The sequence below is a fragment of the Onychostoma macrolepis genome, chromosome 05 (genome assembly GCF_012432095.1).
Source record: "Onychostoma macrolepis isolate SWU-2019 chromosome 05, ASM1243209v1, whole genome shotgun sequence".
In the NCBI taxonomy this organism is placed as follows: domain Eukaryota; kingdom Metazoa; phylum Chordata; class Actinopteri; order Cypriniformes; family Cyprinidae; genus Onychostoma; species Onychostoma macrolepis.
The window spans coordinates 36,469,252-36,489,796 of record NC_081159.1 but is presented as its reverse complement, the minus strand read 5'-3'; the positions used below and the strand labels follow the sequence as shown (position 1 = coordinate 36,489,796).

The window sequence follows — 20,545 nt, the reverse complement described above, 5'->3', positions numbered from 1 at the left end:
GGACTCCGAGGTTGCTTTGTTTCTTCTCGATCGATGAGTAATGTTGGTTTTGCTTTGTTTCACAGAACTGATCGTTGCCTGGGATGCATAATGCGTAGGGCGGAGTTATCAAAATAGGGGCAAGACCCTTTTGGGGTTGGGGCGTGCTTGTTTTGGTGATTTCAAGTATCAACATTGGCTACCAGAAATCGCTTACCCCACCTTTACCTGACTGACATGTTAAGTGAGTAGGCTGTACATCTATCAGAGATTCAATATATTCACAGAGTTATTCCTAAAAGTTTCCAGTCCAAATAAACAAATAAATAAATAAATAAAGTGTTACTTGCAGTTTCTTTGTAATTATGTGAGAAATGTATTAGCAATTTCTGTATTTATTTGTTTATTTATTTAATTTTCAATTCAAAATGAATGTATGCATTCAGTCTAAAATAGGTTGCAAACTTCTGCATCACATAAATTTCTATCAGAATAAAATATATATAATGTCAATATTTTACATGCATACCCCACATCAGACGTCACACAGTTGTGATCAGAAAGCACACTTTCCCTGTGTTGAAAGCCTGTATGCTGCATTTGTGCTAATGTGGCCTGCCACTAATGCTCACTCCTGCTGGCAGCGAGAGATGTCTTCTGCCATATCAAGTCTTTGAAATACATAAATAAGTAAATACTGTTGTGCGGATTCTGCCATTCCTCTAATTGCAAGTGTGTACTGATGTTTTGGAGATGAAACAAACCAGAAATCAGGCTTGACAAGCAGAGGAACTTTATGTCTGAAAAATTTGTTCAATTTCTGTTTTCTTCTTTTACAAGCATCTCTCTGGCAAAATATATGTAAAAATGTAGTGTGATTCTAGTGCTTCTCAAATAACATATTTATTCTTGCTAAAGTATCATCAGCACAATAATACACTATATGTTTTTCTTTTTTTTTCTTTTGGAATTGAAAATTAAATAAAGTAATTTTTGTAATTATTGTTTATTTGTTAATCTATTGAGAACAGTATATATATATATATATATATATATATATATATATATATATATATATATATATATATATGAAAAATAAAAATAAAATGAGAAGTCACCAGGTTCTGTTGTTTGTAAATGCAAATAATCTTAATGATTACTGGCTTGAAAAATCACCTGGACAAGAGATGCACCCAAAAGATATCTAATTTTATTCAAGTGCATGAAAGTAGTTTGTGGCCCATATTGTCATGATGGGGTGAAAGTCCCCCACATACTGTCCCGCTGTCCCTCATTAGTGACCTGTGCAGCATAAATGTTCCAACAAAGAACAAACTCTATCCTCATACAGCCCTTGGGCAAATAAATCCTAACAAAGTGACTGTGTTCTTGGCACAGAGCACTGTCCACAGCCACCCACCATGTTTCTCAAAGTTAATTTTAGGCAAAAGAGTGATTTGTTTAATGATAGCAGCCCAGCAGGCCAGACTCTATTTTTACATGAGGACAGCGATGGGTGAGCACGCGTCCGACTGCAAGAGTACAGAGTACAGTATCATCATCCGCGGAGCAAAGACAAAAGGAGCACGAGACATAAGCAGGCCTTTATTTGCAATAATAATGCCTCGCAAATCTCAGATCTGCTTCTTTTCGTGATAATTAGTTGGCATTCTCAGCAGAAAATAAACAAATAATGGACGAGTGTGTTGGTTGTGTGCACAGCTGAGCTCAGTATTTGCCAGCATCAAAGCTTCGTCCCCTCCTGCCCCAGCGTGTGGCTGCTGGACACACACACACACACACACACACACACTCTTTCAGCACAAACACACACATAGTGAGATGCAGCTGCGGTTGTGCTCTGTTTGTGTGAATCTCTGCTGCTCTCTACAGGAAGACACGCTGCAAATGCTTCTGCTCAAATTGTTTTTACACGGAGAAGTCACTGTGAGCTGATATTTCCTGCACATGCATGCACTTACTGTAAAAACAAGCTTATTGCAGGGTTATATTTACAAGTGAAGAAAAATCTCACTCTCACTTTCTCACTATTTTATTCATTTAAATAAAATATATACTTGATAGATAGATAGATAGATAGATAGATAGATAGATAGATAGATAGATAGATAGATAAAAAAGTAAATGGAAATAACTTAAGACTATACATACATACATCGCATAACAAAATTTGTAAAAACTAACCTTAAATTAAAATGAACTGATAATATAAAAGCAACAACTACTTCAAAACATTAAATCTACTACTACAAATGTTACAAAATCTGTAAAACTTCAAATTAATGTGTAAAATTTCAAATTAAAATTAAAACTGATTTTTTTAAGTAATAGTAAATACTATAATATTATATAAATAATACTACTGATCAGCACTGTAAGAAAAAAAAATGATAAAGACAGAAAATAAAGAATTTTTCTGCTATTATCTGTTAAGTTTACAGTAATTTCCTTACAGTCCTACTACACAATACAATTTAGTGTCTAATTCAAAACAGGAGTAAAAACCAGTGAAAATCAATATGAAAAATTCCCTAAAAATTTAAATAAAATCAAAAGCTATTTTGAAACATTAAAGTTATTTCACAAACAAATAAATAAATAAATAAATGTTGCCTTGGCAAATAGCTGAAAGAAAAAGAAAGAGAAATAAAGAAAGAAATACTTAAACTGAAATAAACAAATCAAAGCTATTTCTTTCTTTCTTTCTTTTTCTTAAAAAATAAATAAAAAACCGTAAGACATGCACTCTGAGTTTTAGTTGTGGAGAGTTCACTAAACATCTTTTGAGTAAATCTCATTTAGTTCTCACACAGACTTTCTGAGCTCAATAGCAGCACTTTATCAATTGACAATTTATCAAAAGACATTATTGCGCATGACCTCATGAATACATACTGTACACCCTCACGATCGCTCACACAGCAAGTTTATTCCACAGCCAGCTTCTAACATGGCATCGCTGCGGCGCCGTTCATTATGTTACAGCCTTTTGACATGTAAAAATGAGCAGGGATTCCAGCAGGATGCCTTCTCAACATCTCTAACAACAAATACCCCATGAGAGTCATGTGGAAATATTTTCATCTCCTGAAAAACAGGTGCACTGCAAAAAGAGAGAAAGGATTTTACTTAGTTGCCTTGAAGGAAGGCTCGGCCAGTACAAATACAGCCCAGGCTTTGCCTCGGGAACAGCTGTGTGTGAAGATAAAACTTGTGAAGTTGGTGAGGTGGTTTGGTAATAGGATTGCCTAAAGCTGAAGATGTCGACATGAGGAAGCAAACCCTGATAATCTTGACATGAACGTTCCCCTGCTGCTCCAGGCTGCCCGCTTCAAAACGCGCAAAATTTGATCACTGTGTACGACCCAAAACATCATAACAGTTTGGAAAACTCAGTACTAAATTTACTACCCAAATAACTAATAGTGGGCTAGTAATATATATATATATATATATATATATATATATATATATATAGTATGATCTACTTCAGGATCAGTGTGTACTGACTGTAGGAGACTCAGTATATAAGGATATGATAATGTATGGCCCATTGTTTTTTTTTTTTTTTTTAAGGAATTAGGACATGTATTCTGCATTAAAATAACTGTTTTCTATGTGAACATATAGTAAAATGTAATTTATTGCTGTGATCAAAGCTGAATTTTCAGCATCATTACTCCAGTCTTATATATCACATGATCCTTCAGAAATCATTATAATGTACTGATTTGACTTTTGGAGATTCATTTCTGATTATTATCATTGTTCAAAAAAGTTGTGCTGCTTCATATTTTTGTGGAAACGATGATGTGTTTTATTTTTCAGGATTCTCAGATGAATAGAAAGTTGAAAATAACAGCATTTATTTGAAATAGAAATATTTTGTAACATAAATGTCTTTACTGATTTTATTTTACAATTGAATGTGTCCTTACTGAATAAAAGTATAAGTAGAAAATTTTTTTTTTTTTTAAAGCGTACTGACCTCAAACATTTGAACAGAAATGTACAGTATGTTGCATCACTATCCAATCAGATATTAATATTGAGTAACATTTTAACACTATATGGCCAGCTATTCCATTCTGACAACAACAACAAAAAGTCATTCAAAAACAAGCCAAAGCAAGATCATAAACAAAACAAACCAAAGCAACAAACTGCATAATCTGGAGTCTAGTATTTTATTATTCTTGGAAATGCAGTTTTCACAAAAAATGATTTCAACAGTCTTGTCACAGATGCTGCTGGAAGAAAAAATAGCAAATATAAAGATGCAACCATCCGTTTAGCCTATTCACCATTTTTAATGAAAGCAAAGGTCCCTTAATGCCTCAAAAACAACCTCCAAACACAAATAATGGCCTGCGATTTGGCCTCATTCCAGACAAAGGCAATGCTAACATTTGATTAATGGTCCCCTCTTGCACTTCACTCTCCTCTAAAGACTCGCGATTGGACGGCGTGAGCGGCCTGGCCGCTTGTAGGTGACCTTGATGCGGCGCAAGAGCGTGCCTAGAGATGCGTAGGCTGGAGCCCACGTCCAAAATCCAGCATCAGCAACATTTTCTGCTCCGGTGACTTTTCATCTGAGGTGCCCTCACACTTCTCCACAAATCACTGAAGAACTAGCCAAACTCCACATATGTTTTCCCGAGAGCAAGAGCCGAGCGGCGGCCGGGCAGATCGCAAGCCAGCAGGAAACATGAAGCCGAGCAGGGCAGAAGCGCAGTATCACAGAAACACTATTACTTTTCTCCCTGACCTGCGGCTACAGAGTTACCTACTGCTAAACTGATTGTCACTGTTAGTGGGAAGATGCAATCTTTCACACGGACTAATTCCGTTTTATTTTGGAAGCCACAGCTTCATTTGCTTAAGATGAGAGTTGTTTTGTTGAATTTAATGAGGTTTAATTTTTTTTCAAAACAATGTTACCTACTTTATTGTTATGGTGTCCTTGTCCTTTGTTACAGTGTAAATATATGTAAGTAATGAGTAATATTAATTAACAACTTGCACTCATAATAGTGTTAGGATTAGGGTGTAGGTTTAGTTGCATGTAATTATGCTTAATTTATTGTCATTACTACATTATGTAGCCACATATAAGATGTGTAAGAATGTAAGAAAAAAGAAAAAAGAAAACAAAGAACACGAGAAAGTAATGCATGTATCTATAAATTAGCAGCATCAGCCAATAATATTAAATTATAATGTAACATGCACATTACATATACTTACTATAGTAATAACACTAAATTATGCATGAGTATATGCAGTTCCATAAGTGCATGTAGTTTATTACTATTACTCAGTACTTATTTGTATAATTACATTGTAACAATGTCACCTTAAAGGGGTCATCGGATGCCCATTTTCCACATTGATATGATTTTTTAGGGTCTTAATGAAAAGTCTATAACATACTTTGGTTAAAATTTCTCAATAGTAGTGTAAAACAACACCCTTTTTACCTTGTCAAAAACAGCTCTGTTTACAGCACGCCGTTTCAGTGCATTGTTCTTTAAATGCTATTGAGCTCTGCTAACCCCGCCCCTCTCTTCCGTAGAGTAAAGAGCCATTCTCATGAGACAGTAAACTTTATCCACTTTTAGCCGCATTTAGCTGCAGAACTTGCAACAAGCACATTATTAGGAAAGGTGATTTGCAAAGATTCATTAAAAAAAACCTTATACTCACTTGTTCTGTAGGTAAAGTTGGTTCACAAATAATTTGCACGAACAAAATTATTTGCATTCACTTCAAAAACATAAGTAATCCACTGTGTCTTCAGCGGCTCAGATGTCGGGAGTAAATGACAACTGCTATGTTCATTATTACATCCAACAACAAAACTGTTTGGTTGGGTCCATCAGGAATTGACTGGATCTTTTTATTTATTTTTTTGCTAATTGTTGCAAGTGTTATGAGTGCACATGAATTTAAAAATAAAATAATGAGCCACTAAATTGGACATAATAAACATTGCATTATGCCATAGGAATAAAACATAAAAAAATAAAAAATAATAATAATATTAATAATAATAATAATAATGCGTTCATTTTGATTTGATGGTGACTTTAAAGGAACACCCACACACTAGATCAACTGTCATCAAGCCTTCATTTTACAATACTTGTGCAAAGTGATTTTAATCACATAATCATGCTGGGAAGGGTTTGCTGGCCCCCATTTGTTCAGGGCCTTTGATTCCTGCCAATTTCCCCTCATTAGAGAGTCTCTTATTACTACTAACCGCTATTAGTTATTAATAGTAACCTTCTTTTCAGACCATTAGTCAAATTCTCATTATAGTCTGCAGGTGTCATGATGATTGCATTACTTTTTACCACTAGCCATCTCACATTCACATCACATATAAGATCTCAGTGAAAAAAAAAATAAATAAATAGCATGTCACAGCTAAGCATATTTTAACCAAGTTTATACGTTTTACTTTTTAAATATACTGTATAAATTGAACTAATATATATATATATATATATATATATATTATAAAGATATAAAGGACATTTTATATGCAATTAAAATACAAAATCATAAAAAAGGCCGATGTATGTGTATTATTTCCAAATATGATATTTATTTGTTTTGCACAAAACTTTTTACCAAGTACAATTTTATGTATAGATATTACTGTGCATACAATAATGCAAAATATATATTTTGTCCTTTATTTTTTATTTCGAGGAGGCAGTCATTTTCTCATGTACCTCCTCAGAGTAAACGCACCCTGCAAGGTACAAGTCAAGCAAGAAAAACAAATTGTGAAATGGCACTGTGATATGATCCATCTTTGTCTCTCTCTTTTAGATAAACAAGAAGGAGGCACAATATGAATGCAGTCCTTGCCAGAGTTCATCTACTGACCCACTAGTTCATCAAAACCTCCATATCCAGCGTTCATAAAATATGCCTTCCAAATCCAGACTCCAGGCCTAGCTCTCCCACCTCATAAATCATATGCTGTATATTTTATGACCAGACCAGTCAGGATTGTAATAAAGACGAGTCAGTACAGATTTATAGTTCTTTGTAATTTGGACGGGAAGGTCAGAGTAATTTTCACGGTGGGGCACTGGTTTTGAGCCTTTATGCCGACCAAATGCCACTTGCACATAGCATTAGCATGAAAATGGTGGCACTACGCTCCGCAGTGTGTACGTGCCTGTGAGAAACTAATCATTAATAGGCTTTAAGTGAATCCTAATGCTGCCTTTTCCACAATGCATGAAGGAATTAAAAATGGATGAGGAGATATTGCTTCATATGAAAGCTCATAACTTTGGCTCTTAAAATCCCACCGAGAACAACATAGCTGAAATTACGACAGCTAATGTTATTTTGAATTATGCTATAAAATCTATAAAACAGATATGATGTAAAGCTACCATCCGCTGTGATCACAACATTAAACCCTCTCTGTTAAATACATAAATATTTAATTAATCGACTAATTAATGAATGAATCAGTTGGCATTTGTCAGCAGGCTTTGGAACAACTTTGCATTTCACTGCAAGTTAAATACTGTATATAACTGTATAGTCACAAATAAAAAATTGAATCTTGAAACTGTTATTTTTTGATAAACTTAAAATGTAAGTACTAACATTAGTGTGTTGTACTACCAAGCATAGTTCAAACTAACCACACATATAACCTAAGTAGCACTTTACAATAAGTTCTCATTATTTCATGTTAGGTAATGCATTAATTAAAAATGTACAATACATTTTTTACAGTATTTAGTAGTCATTGTCATTGTTGTTAATTCAAATACAGCTGTTGTTCATTTTTGCCAGCTCAGGTTTATTAACTAATATGAACAGACACAATTTTTGATTTTAATAATGTAATGAACAAATTGAACAAATTTAACAAAATTAACAAATTAAAACTTATTTTTAAAAAGTGTTACCAAAATAATATACCAGATCTACTATATTTTAAATGCTAAAACCGAAAATTAAATCTGATAGGTACTGTAAAGGCAGTGTGAAGAATGAAAGTCATTTTAAATCCTTTTGTGGGAATGCAAACTCAGTGCAACTGCACCTTGATCGCTCTGATATCAGCAAAGACTTTTATCGAACCGCACCGCAGTACACGTGTTAGTTCATCCGTAGCAGGAAAGAGAGAGCCGAGCACAGCAGGGCACCCAAATCAAGCAGGCACAATGATTGCACCTCTAATAAAGTGTAGCTGAGCTCAGAGACGTATCACGTGGCCCTATAGCATGGCAGTAATCAATGTGAAGTGACTAGGGAGGGATCAATGGGCTTCGGCGGCTGATGAACTGCGATCAATAAGAATGGGTCGCTGTGGTTCGCTCTCCTTTCACCGCGGTCAGTGGTTCTGGTTCAGTCGGAGTGAATGCTAGTTAAGTCATCAGACGTTTTGACAGAGATTGAATAGGACCATTATGAAGGTCATTGTGTGCTTCCACACATAGAGAGGTGCGCTAAAATACAGTAAAAGGGTCGTGATTGTGTACTTTCTTTTTTTGGCTCAACGGTTGGAGTTGACATGGGAACTGAGTGGGGATAGTTTTTGATGTTAGGTTTTTGACCAACTTCATTAGGTCCTTTTTCCACAGGAAATCAGAAAATAGGTGGCTGAGAACATTTTTAGCCATCCATTCGTGGGACAATCATATGAAATTGCTGTTTTGTTACTTTGACCAAATTGCTTTGAAACAGCGGCTCTCAGATGTGGGTCTAAAATGAATTCTGTTCTGATAGGAAGACAAAATAATATTAAATGCTAATAATAAAATAATTATGAATTAAGTATATACTATTAAGACCACATACAAAAAAACTAGTGTAGGATTTACACATTTTCACTCAGAAATTGCTAGTCAGTTTTACAAACAATTACAAAAAAGGCAGGTAGCACAGAAAACACTTGGTGTTTAATTTGTCTGGTAGAAGCTAGCCAAATTAGACAGATGGAAACCACAACCAAAACTACACAAGAACATTCAGGAGTTGGACAAAATAGTGTGAACACCTTGGGAAATAAGAACAACTTAAGATGTTTTGCCACCTTTTGCCTTTAATACAGTGTCCAACCTTAAAAAACAGAAAAAATAAGAAAACGGTTTCTTTTTTAATTTTTACATTTTTTCAAAAAAACGAAAGAAAAAAAAAAAACAAGAATTATGCTTGAATTATGACTTAAATGTTTCGATCTCTCCATGTGGGCGGGAATAAAACGCCCCTTTCCGCTGATTGGTCAACCAAATATTAAACCGTGCCGTCATCAGAAAACAGTCCTACTGCTACAGTTGTATGCATGCTTAAAAAAAAAAAAAAAAAAAAAAGCTGTATGCATGCTTAACGCATTTATTGCGACTAATCACTTTCTCATCAAACAACCAGACTAACAAATGGTTAACGAATAGCCCGTACCGGGGCAGAGCCTATAGATAGGGCTTACTTCTGTGTAGGCATAAATTCGGCAACATGCACGAGAAATAAAAGTTATTTCTCATAGCCTAAATATTAATTTATTCACATCTGCACCCACAGCTACCCCCTAGACTACATCTTTTGCACATCGCCTGTTTTATTGAGAGATGATGAGAGACTGAGAAATGATATAGATATGTAAAAATATGACATTCTTTCATATCAGTGTAGTATATGGTCTATTATTCTATTTATTTATTTTTATTTTTTCCATTGTTAAATTTTAGGAGTAATGTTAAATAGCCACTGTAAAATAGCACATCTTAGTTACAAGAATCAAACCTCTGAAATAACACCTTGAACAATAAAGCCAGACTATTTATTTATTTATTTATTTATTGCAATATGACAATTATTAGTTTTATTAGTAATTACTAGCCAATTATTATTATTTTTTAAGTATGTATTGCTATAAGAGGCAGTCGATTTTTTACTTTTATAAGGTTTTTTTTTCTAATCTTATTAAATATGTATGTCATCTTTAATGTTATATTTTTAAATTCAGTTATTTTAGATTAATATGACACATATAGGCTGTTACCAAATAAACCACCAAAGCCATCTTTGCACAGGTGTATTTATGGGTTAATGTTACCCAGAATTACATAACACAATGTGATTAATGTTTTAAACATAACATTTTGAATACAGAAATATAAAATGAATGACAAAATGAAATGATACTTGGAATATAAAAGGATTATAGCCAGTATGTGGCGGCGAGTTATCGTGTTTATGAACGAGTCATCCAACTGATTCGTTCAAAACACTGATTCATTCTGTAATAAGAATCAAGTGGCTTTCTACTGTCAGGATTATGGACCTGTCTGTGTTGTGTTTTTGCTCAACATGTGCTCCGTGACCCCGGTTTCTGGCTGTTTCTCAATATGCGTTCTTGTCTGTATTCTTGTGGACTTGTGAAACGTCATCAGTTGTTGCCCAAGTACTGTTCCAATTCAAAGTTCACATCTAGCCAAGTACAGTTCAAATCCCCAGATGTGTTCTTGCTCCGCCCCTTTTATCTAGGATGCATCCAGAGGTGACTTGTGCGAACTTGAGGCAGCCAGGTATCCCAGAATGCATTTCGCACCAATCAGCGAGCGTTAACGGCGGAGGGGAAAACTGCAACATTTTCAAAATATTACTGTTATTGTGTCATGAAATGCCATTCCAGTCGAGGTTTATTTATAAAGTTAGCGCCTGTTTGAAAATTTGTTTCGCCGACTTCGGAGACGTGAGCTCCACGCGATCACCGGGCGCTCATGTATCCGACGAGAGCAGCCTCACAGCGGCTAGTCCTTCTGACATTTGCCGCTGGCTCTGATGTCTCTGTAGAGGTTAAACATGAGGTAAAATTGGTTTTGGGTATGTCTAACAGGCAATCTTTGGTCTCATGAATCTATTATTTCTTCCAGGTCATATCGTTTTGGCTGAGCACAAAGTTAAGTTTCATAATTTATTTATTAATCATAATACAGCGCTTACTTTGTTAACGTGACTGAATTGTTTGCTTTTGTCTTTATTTCCTATTACATAAGTCTCTTATACTTTACACTTTTATGATGGCTATTATTGTTCATTAAAACAGACATTTAACAAAAAAGGCAGATTTGTGCTAGTCATATTTCATTTTATTATACGTAGTGAATCAGAGTATGTGCACATATTACCTAAACCAAATATAGATGTTTTACATTTTTAAATGAAAACGAAACGAGGGTTGTTTTATATTTTGAAGAAAACAAGGCAGTGTTTGATATAATTTCGTTTTATTTTAATGCGTGTATGTGTTGCATGAACCACATTTTTGTGGCTATTAATATTTTAAATGAAACAGAAAAGATGCTGTTTGATATAATATTTCGTTTCACTGTATGTGCGTTCCCTGAACTACATTTTTGCGGCTATTAATATGATTACATGAAAACAAAAAGAGGCAGTGGAGTTTGATTTCGTGTTTTGTCGTATTGTAAAACAGTGTAGATAACTTAGGAGAGCTGACTGACGTTATCAAGTACGCTGCTGTTCCATTTGCAGAATTACCGGACTTGTGTCCTCCCGTCCTCGGGAGTTCACACTCCCGAGTCGAACTTGCAAAGTCCGACCTACCGAGACGCAAGTCCGAACTTTGCGTACTTGAGAAACTTGAGTCTCCCATTGATTTGATCCCAGGTTTGTCTCGTTTCCCCCTGATTGTCATGTGTTCTTAAGCCCTAGTCCATTCAGTTTATGTTTGTTGGGTCTACTTCTTCAGTTCGTGTGTTTCCTGCGAGTCCCGCGAATCCCAGTGTTGGATGTACCCTGTTTATGGACTTCATTAATTGTGTTGTGTATTCCACGTCTCCTCGTTCCTCCCCGCACAGATCGTGACATCTACTATTGGGTCATTATAAATCACTCACTCAACCGGTACGTTCAAATAGTTGTATTTATTCAGGAACGAAACACTATTTTGTGCGTTATGCTGGGAGTCAGTTGGAGTAAAATATTAACTTTTATTTCTCGCGCAGGTTGCCAAATTTATGCCTACGCAGAAGTAAGCCCTGTCTATAGGCTTTGGTGAGCGTGATTTCACCAAGTACAACATGCTCCTGGATCAACATCCTTGTTGATCCTGGAACAATATTCCAGTTAACCAATCAGAATTGAGGGATAACTTTTCAGGAAATATAAGTTTTAGGCTTATGATCTGGTTAGGTGCTTCGACACCCTTGTTAATCAGCTATCATTTCTCACTGATTTTAGGAATAAATTATGGGTAGGGTTAGGTTTTGGGGTAGAGATTGGGTTAAATCTATAATTTGGTACAATAATGTTGATCCAGGATCAACAAAAGATGTTGATCCAGGAACATGTCTTACTTGGCAAAATCACGGCGACCGCTTTCCCGGTACGGGCTATTCGTTAGTCTGGTTGTTTGATGAGAAAGTGATGAAATATAGTCGCAATAAACGCGTTAAGAATGCATACAACTGTAGCCACTGTAGACAGTTTTCTGCTGTGCAGAACTGCGGAAGAACTGATGACGGCACGGTTTAATGTTTGGTTGATCAATCAGCGGAAAGGGGCGATTTATTCCTGCCCACATGCAGAGATCGAAAATTCAAGTTGTGTATTCATTTTCTAGCTGTTAAAATCGGGCTGTTAAAATAAAAGAAGGTCACAAAGTTTGTTTTTTTCACTGCAGTCTACACAAATGATATTAACGCCTATAGGTGTTCACAATATTTCCCAGATAGCAAAATTTGTCTGACCCACCTCTGGGCCACAACCTTGCTTAGCTTCTGGCCCAGTTCCGGCTGGGTCCCCGGCCCAAAACTGGCACACACACTGAAAACCGACTCGAACAATTTCCTCTGGCACAGATGTGGCCCACGCCCTGTAAAATGACTCTTATTTATTGACGTGGCCCAGATCTGGCCTGCATTCTGTAGAGTGACTTCTATTATTTTATGTGGCCCAGGTCTGGCCCAGACACTTTAAACCAGATCCGGCTGAGACTCGGCTTGGTCCCCGGGCCGAATGTGGCCCAGAAACTGCTAAATGTAATTCAGCAGTGAAACACAAATACAACCATTTCAAAACATTAAAAAGGCTTTAATTATAAAATTACCAAATACTTTAATATAAATATATATGAACAAACGCACTACAGTATAAACATTCACACTTTTTAAACCACAAAGTAACAAGTAAATTATATTTACTGTATATTTTATATATAAATATAAGTTCATTTGCAGAAACAGATAACTTTGTTTTTAACCATTTTTAAAAATCATGTTTTTTCATTGTGCATTCCATTTAATCTCAATCAAACTGCATTGGGGTTATTTTGATTAGGTAAAGAATAACTAATAAATATTAGCTAACTAACACTAAACAAAAACACGATAACAAAAACATGATTTTTAAAAATATTTAAAAACGGAGTTATCTGTTTTTGCAAATAAACTCTTCATATATAAAACATTGTGTCATAATTCAGTTCAGTTCTTATCAAATGGTGTCAGTGCAGTCAAGTCAATAATATTGCTGAATATTAGGTGTCTTCAACCAAGCAAGACAAAAGGCAACAGTGACAAGGAACCCAAACAAGACCCGGCTCAGTCAGGAAACCAGTTCTCATCTGGCCAACCGAGTGAACATGGTGTGATTATTCCAGGCTGCATCACAAGTCAGATTGTGGATTGATATCATTCAGAATATTTCATCCAACTTCTTCTGCTTGAAGTAATATCACGCCAGCAGGTGAAGCTGGTAAAAAGGGTCTGCGCAGAGGGCTTGTCTGGTTCTCGTAGTCTTTGCTGAGGATCTGTGCTGGGGCCATCAATGAGGTCTTCACAGGGATCTGTCATCTAGCTGACATGGTCTCCGCTGACAGTCAGGGATGTGTTGTGGTCGTTCCTGGGTGCAGGTCCACCGTCTGGTCTGGATACCGACTGGATCAGCTGATTACTGTAACCTAGGGATAAGGGTGAGACAGTATATAAGCATCTAATATAAGCAATGATGTCATTCTTCTTAAAATTAACATGTACATTAGATATAATAGGAAGTGTTGCTGCTTACCCTAATTGGTGCAGCATAAAGATAACTTTAAGAGATTTGAATTATAGAAATGTGATAGTGTGTCACGTGTATGGAAGGTTAAGACTTTTAAACTCACGGAGTGTGTCTGCCTCCTGAAGTCCTCCCTTCTGATCTCCCAGCTGGAGCCATAGTCCCAGCTCTTCATAGTCCCCTTGACCTCCATTTCAGCAGCATTAGCTTGAAAGTTTTTTCCAAATTGCAGCCTTGAAATATGTACAAATATATATTGTAAGGTAATTATTTAATCTTAAGCATTACAGCTTTTTACAATCATTAGAACCACCAGCGCAGTCCGACTCCTTTGATTCAATAACAATCACTCGTTGAAAAAGACGAATCGAATGAATTCTAGCAAACAAAATAGAATTTAACTCATTAAATTTAATTACCTAACATTATCGTGCACTGGATACAGCTCATCGGTTTGTCATATTAAAAAATTACATATTTTCCTAGAGACTGCGCCTGACAGTTAGGCCTAAAGTTACTCATCAACACTAAATATATCTGGTGTTCCGGAGAATTCAGTTCCCCTGTTTCCCCCTCACAGCGCATGCGCAACTTCAGTACGAAAATCATGACGTCATGATTTCGCTCCGGCGAAGCGAGTGAGCGGTTTTGTTGTCTTTTTGCTAGCACAAGGTTCATTAGATAATTTATAATTAAATACATATATTAATGTACGTAACGTCCTGTTCAATCGCTACTTAGAGTCCATACTTCTAATTTTGGCCTGCCCTGTTTTATGAAGTGTAACGTCATATATTAGGCTACGATAAATCCCTTCATCAGGGGCGTGCTTTTGTTTGGACGCCCATTTCCATTTTATTGTTGTTGGTGTATGTGTTTCTGTCAAACAACTTAAGCCTTGTTGAAATAATAACAAATAAATTATATTGCACAATGAGTAGTCTCTTTTATTATTGTTGGTAACTCAGAGTGATGATCCAGATTATTTTTAATGTCATAATTAAATACTTAGAAACAAAATTAAATACAAGTGCAATTTGAGAAGAAAAAAAAAAAAAAAAAAACAGTATACCGACTCAACGCATACACATTGGGCAATAATAGTCTTCATTCACTGGTGGGTTGCCAACACATGACTGGTGGTACCACCTGTCACATCCATCACAGGCAATCTGAAAGATCATACAATGTTAAATCACCATAATGGTCTCAACATTAGATTGAAATAATGTGTAACAACTTCTGCCAGTTTAGCAAGGACCAAACATAAGATAGGTTTGATTAAAAATAAAGTCCCCAATTACCCAAGCAAGTGTTACGTCTGAATCACTTTGGTCATTGCGTAGTCCACAGAAATGACAGAGACTGTTTAAATCTTCTGTGAAAGTATATAAATAACATTGTCACATTTATTATTTAAGTCGCAGTAATATAGAAACAAAATCCTCTTAAATATACGGAACAAGAATAATTGAACTTGTTAATATAACACACTGCTTAAATGGTTGTAAAATTAACAGTTTTGCAGTAACTGTAATCCTGATTCCTGAGTATTTACCTGATTCCTGCACTAGGGTGTCTTTTATTTCTTGTCTTATGATTGCGATTCCTTTCTATGTATTGGAGAAGGTGATTGCTTCATTCCTCAAGATTTTTTCTGCAAACTAAAAAGTACCATTTTCAAACAAACATAACTAAAACAATTCAAATTAAGAGCCTAATTTTTCCCTATACCTTGCATACAAAAACACCACAAGATGTGCCGTCTTGTTGCAGTGGATGAGGAACTTTAGCACAGGTCCACCTTGAAACTTTGCAGCCTTTACTCCTCATAAAGGCTCTAAAAGGAAAACAAATATTAATTCATGTTCCACATTGCCATTGCAGCTTTAATACTAAAAATTCTTTCCATGTCTTGCCTTGTTTTTTCTAGGCACTTCTTTACTTTTGTCGGAGACTCTCCCAATGGTTTTTTTTTTTGGAAGGGAAAATTACCTAAAAATTAAATAATTCAAAAACTGTATGATAGTGACTGCATATTGAAAAAGGAGTTACACGCCCAAGTTTTGTGTGGAAGTAGTAGTAAGCAAGAGAACAATGCTTTGCTTAGTAAGCACCACTAATAATTCTATTTTAGTTAAGTAATTGTGGCAGGAACTACTGGCGACAGTGTGGCAGTTGGATATTATGCTTAATACTCCTACCTATTTAAAGACAAGCATTTGATACAAGTTGAATCAGATTTGATTGCCACATACTATAGATGTCATTTAGAGATGCATTTAAGAATACTCACAGCAAGAGTCCAGTGGTGATGCTCATTTATGACCCCCAGAACAGTTACATATTGGCTTGGATCAAACTAAGATTACAATAATTGAAAAACATTGATTATTAAAAACAGAAAAAAAAAAAAAAAAAAGCCAAATACAAATATTTAAAAAAATATATATATTACTGTTATACCTTATTAGATAAGGAGAGTGTTTTAAAAATATATATTCAGTACATAGACTCTGTCTGGAATTACGTTAACATACATTTTTTAAGACTTTGTATGATCCTTGCCATATTTTGCTCATTGCAAAGCAATCGATCATATACGCCTTCTCTTTTTGCTCCTGGTTATGCTTCCTCACACAGCTAAAAATGTATGCATTAATAACCTACAGAAAAAAGAAAAAGTGGTTTTACATTGGTATAATACAATAAAAATTTTAAAACTGAATGATTATCATTAGTATTCAGGTCTCAATCCCAGGTGGAGTCTGAACAAGAGGTCTCTAATGCTTCTGGAGAGCTAATGTACTGTAGACATTAGCAGGACATTTATCTCAATCTCTACTGAAAACTGATAAAAAAAAAAAAAAAAAAAACACCTGAAGCAACTCACCGGGGTCTTGAGGTTTACTTCATAATTACAAGTAACCCTTAGAGCATGGTTGGAAGTGAAGTCTGCAAGATGGTAGCTCTTTAAGAGCAAGGTTGGTGTATTCTGATTTAAACCCTAATTAACAATAGCACATTTGCATGTTCTTTAAACTGATAATGTTGATTACTCTACCTCACTTTCCAGTTCTCTACCAGGGTTCAGCCGTGCCATGTCCATAGAAAAGATTTTGTATGGCCCAATTTTGGCCATCAAAACACATATTTCTGTTTGGGACAGTGCTATGTGCAACTTTGCTATGGACTGGTGGTGCCTTGCTCGAGACTGAAGATGCTGCGCTTAGGTCCAGGGGTGCTGTGGATGGGACTGGAGATGCTGCACTCAGGTCCAGGGGTGCTGTGGATGGAACTGGAGTATGTGTCCCTGGAAACGGGGGTGTTGTGTGAAACTGTCTGATCTTGTGAGGAATTTGAGGTTCTTCCTCAATGAATGGCACCAAATGATCCAAATTAATTTTGGGAAATTCCACACCCTTGTCATTTATTAAATTGGCACTCTTTCCCTGCAATGACATAATTGTGAAAGGACCCAAAAAATCATTGTCCAATTTCCCTCCTTTCCTCTGCTGGCTTCTTATATTCCTTCTAAGCACCCTTTCTCCAACAACAAAGGTGTGCACTACAGCCCCGGAAGTTCTTTTCTTTGATTTTATTTTGTCCCTGGAGGCTTGCATGTTTGTCCTTACTGCCTCATCTACTTGGTCCTGCAGCTGTATGGCAGGCTTGATTAGCTCTGCCTGCAAAACATCTTCCACAGTTTCATTAACCTAGGTGACAAAAGACATTTTAAAATATTGAAACAAGCCATAAATGTGATTACAATATCAGAAAGAATCTCACACTGAAAGATACAGGAACCTGTGAAAAATAGCGTGCCTCCCTTCCAAACATCAGAAAAAATGGTGAGAATTTAGTAGTGAGGTGTTTTTTTGTCCTTATGTTGAAAAGCACAGCATCAAGGTATTTGTCCCATGACTCTGGCTTATCCTGGCAGAGTTTGCCAAGGGCACTGGGAGGGAAAGGGAAAAAATAAAATTTGTACATTATCAGTACACAACAACTGTATTTTTGTTTGTGTTGTTCTGTACCATTTTCTGCAATGCAGTGTGTAACTATCAAAATAGTGCTTTATTAAAGTTTAGGTATGTCTACTAGCTTACGGTGTATGCCTAGTAGTTATGCCTATTAATGTCTTAACACTTTACTCAACCATTATTGATACTAATTTGCACATATACAGTCAATGCCATGCCACAGCCATGTTGGTCTTGACTGGCGTGGATACAATTGCTAATCTTACTTCTGTATTGTGCCATTCATTCGTTCCACTAACCCATTGGTTTGCGGATGATATGGCGAACAAAGACTCCTCTCTATATCAAATAAATTGCAGACTTTTTTGTTGAACTGGAGAAAATAATACTTTCATATTGGTATAATAAGAAACATAAGAGAAATATTACTAAATAAAAATGTTGAACAATTCCACAAACAAACCTGATTTACAAACTCTCTGCCTTGATCGGTTAGGATTCTTTTTGGTGCACCAAATCTATAGAAAGTTTTAACAATACATGTTGATACCTCCTCTGCGGTTTTGGAGGCAAGTGGAAAAGCCTCCACCCACTTTGTATAATAGTCAACAAGTACACATATGTACTGGTGCCCTTTTGAGGTCATAGACAACTTGCCAATCAAGTCCATGCCTATCAATTCCCATGGTTCGCTCACCTACACAAAAAATTTAAACAATGAATAATAATAATAATAATAATAAACACAATTATTGGAGTGTACTCCTGCTGGAGTTTGACAGTTCTATTGGACTGGCAAGCAGAGCACTGTTTATTCTGCAGATAGTAAAATAAAATATTATTTCATAGGCCCTACCTGTTTTTCATAGCGCTGTTTGTATTGAATATTTAATTGTGAGATCAGTAAAACTCACCCACTTTTCAATGTCAATACTCATTCCAGGCCAGTAGTACCTACTGGAAATGGCATGAGTTGTCTTTTCTTTTCCACTGTGACCACCTGCCTCGCTGGCATGAAATTCCTTGAAAATTGTGTCTGCCTCAGCACCTCTGACCACTTTTACATTGAGCTGTTTTTGTGTGCCCTTATGGCGGACATAAAACGGTACTCCATCTACATTAAAAAGAAAAAATAAAACACACACACACACACACAAAATGTATACCAGTTATATCAGCAGCAAAAAATGTAACATTATTGCAGTAATGAACATTAGTATAAATTAACAATGAACAGTACAGTGTCTTACCCTGCACTATATACTGATGTGCGCGTCGTCGAATGACATACTTCTCAGATTTTGATATTTGAGCAGGATATACACCTCTACATTTGTAATTTAATATAATTGTATACTGCGCCGGATCCATTCTGGGAATAAAGTCAAAATGCAATAATATTCACAATGTTTACACTATTTAGCTTATGTACACAATTTAAAGGTTAGCATAGAGAAGTTGACACTAACCTGTGGTAGCTTAGAGAAAACAGGAATCAATCCCAACAAATTGCTATTGCACTTACCTATTTAAATGCATTACCTCAGATGGCTTGATGACATGCAGGCTTTTGCTGGACAAATTCAGGTGCTTAATTGTTTTTTTCTAATAATGTGTCAATTAAGCTATGTAGTACTTTTTAAGCGACTGCTAACTTTTTTAGTAAAGGTCCAAGCTTTTTATTAAATTAAGTTAAAAATATTTATGAATGTAATTATTTTTTTAAAAACCCTCTATGCCATGTCACCTACTTAAATGACAAATTAATATTGACACAAAATAACAAACAAACAAGCAAACAAACAAACACCGCATTCAGGTAAATCTGTTATGTAAAAAAAATTAAAAACACTGTTCTGTAGATGAAAGTGGTTGCACATAATTATGACATTGAAAACATCACCATCATGACTGTATTGTGTTGTAATTTAAATACTCAGAAAGTAATATAGGGGGCAACCACTTTCCTCTGAAAAACTGTGTTCTACCTGTGTTTTAAATATAAAGACACTGTTCTGCAGCTAAAACTGGTTAGACGTAATTATGGCATTAAAATCATCACGAGCATCAGTTACCTAAAATAATAAAATGGACTACTCATTGTGCAGCGCAATATAGTTTATTTGTTATTATTTCGACAAGGCATAAAAGTGCACTCGCATACACTACACACACACACAAACAACAACAATAACAATAAAATGGATATACGAACAAAAGAATGAAGGAATTTAACTGTCTAATCGTAATGCATCAGGTCACAGTTAATAAAACAGGCAAAAGGTAGAATTAGCTGGGAAATCTGACTGATTGAACATGACATTATATGCATTAATACATGTATTTAATCACAACTTGTCTAATGCACATGGTGAAATGAACCTTGTGCTTGCTTGCGAAAAGACAGCAAAAGCACTCTCTCCGCCTGGGCGAAATCATGACTTCATGATTTTCGTACTGAATCAGGGTTGCCAGGTTTTCACAACAAAACTTGC

General features: G+C 35.7%; 2 long non-coding RNA genes across 2 annotated transcripts; both read right to left on the bottom strand.

The window, feature by feature from the left end:
* Window positions 1-13,465: 13,465 nt before the first annotated feature.
* Window positions 13,466-16,013, bottom strand: LOC131540236 (uncharacterized). The gene is made up of 6 exons (XR_009271230.1): window positions 15,802-16,013; window positions 15,626-15,731; window positions 15,372-15,445; window positions 15,140-15,239; window positions 14,174-14,300; window positions 13,466-13,969 (listed from the first exon to the last, which is right to left on the bottom strand). It is a non-coding gene; the product is annotated as an uncharacterized LOC131540236 (long non-coding RNA).
* Window positions 16,014-16,210: 197 nt separating this feature from the next.
* LOC131540237 (uncharacterized) lies at window positions 16,211-18,726 on the bottom strand. The gene is made up of 3 exons (XR_009271231.1): window positions 17,875-18,726; window positions 16,608-17,783; window positions 16,211-16,429 (listed from the first exon to the last, which is right to left on the bottom strand). It is a non-coding gene; the product is annotated as an uncharacterized LOC131540237 (long non-coding RNA).
* Window positions 18,727-20,545: the final 1,819 nt, after the last annotated feature.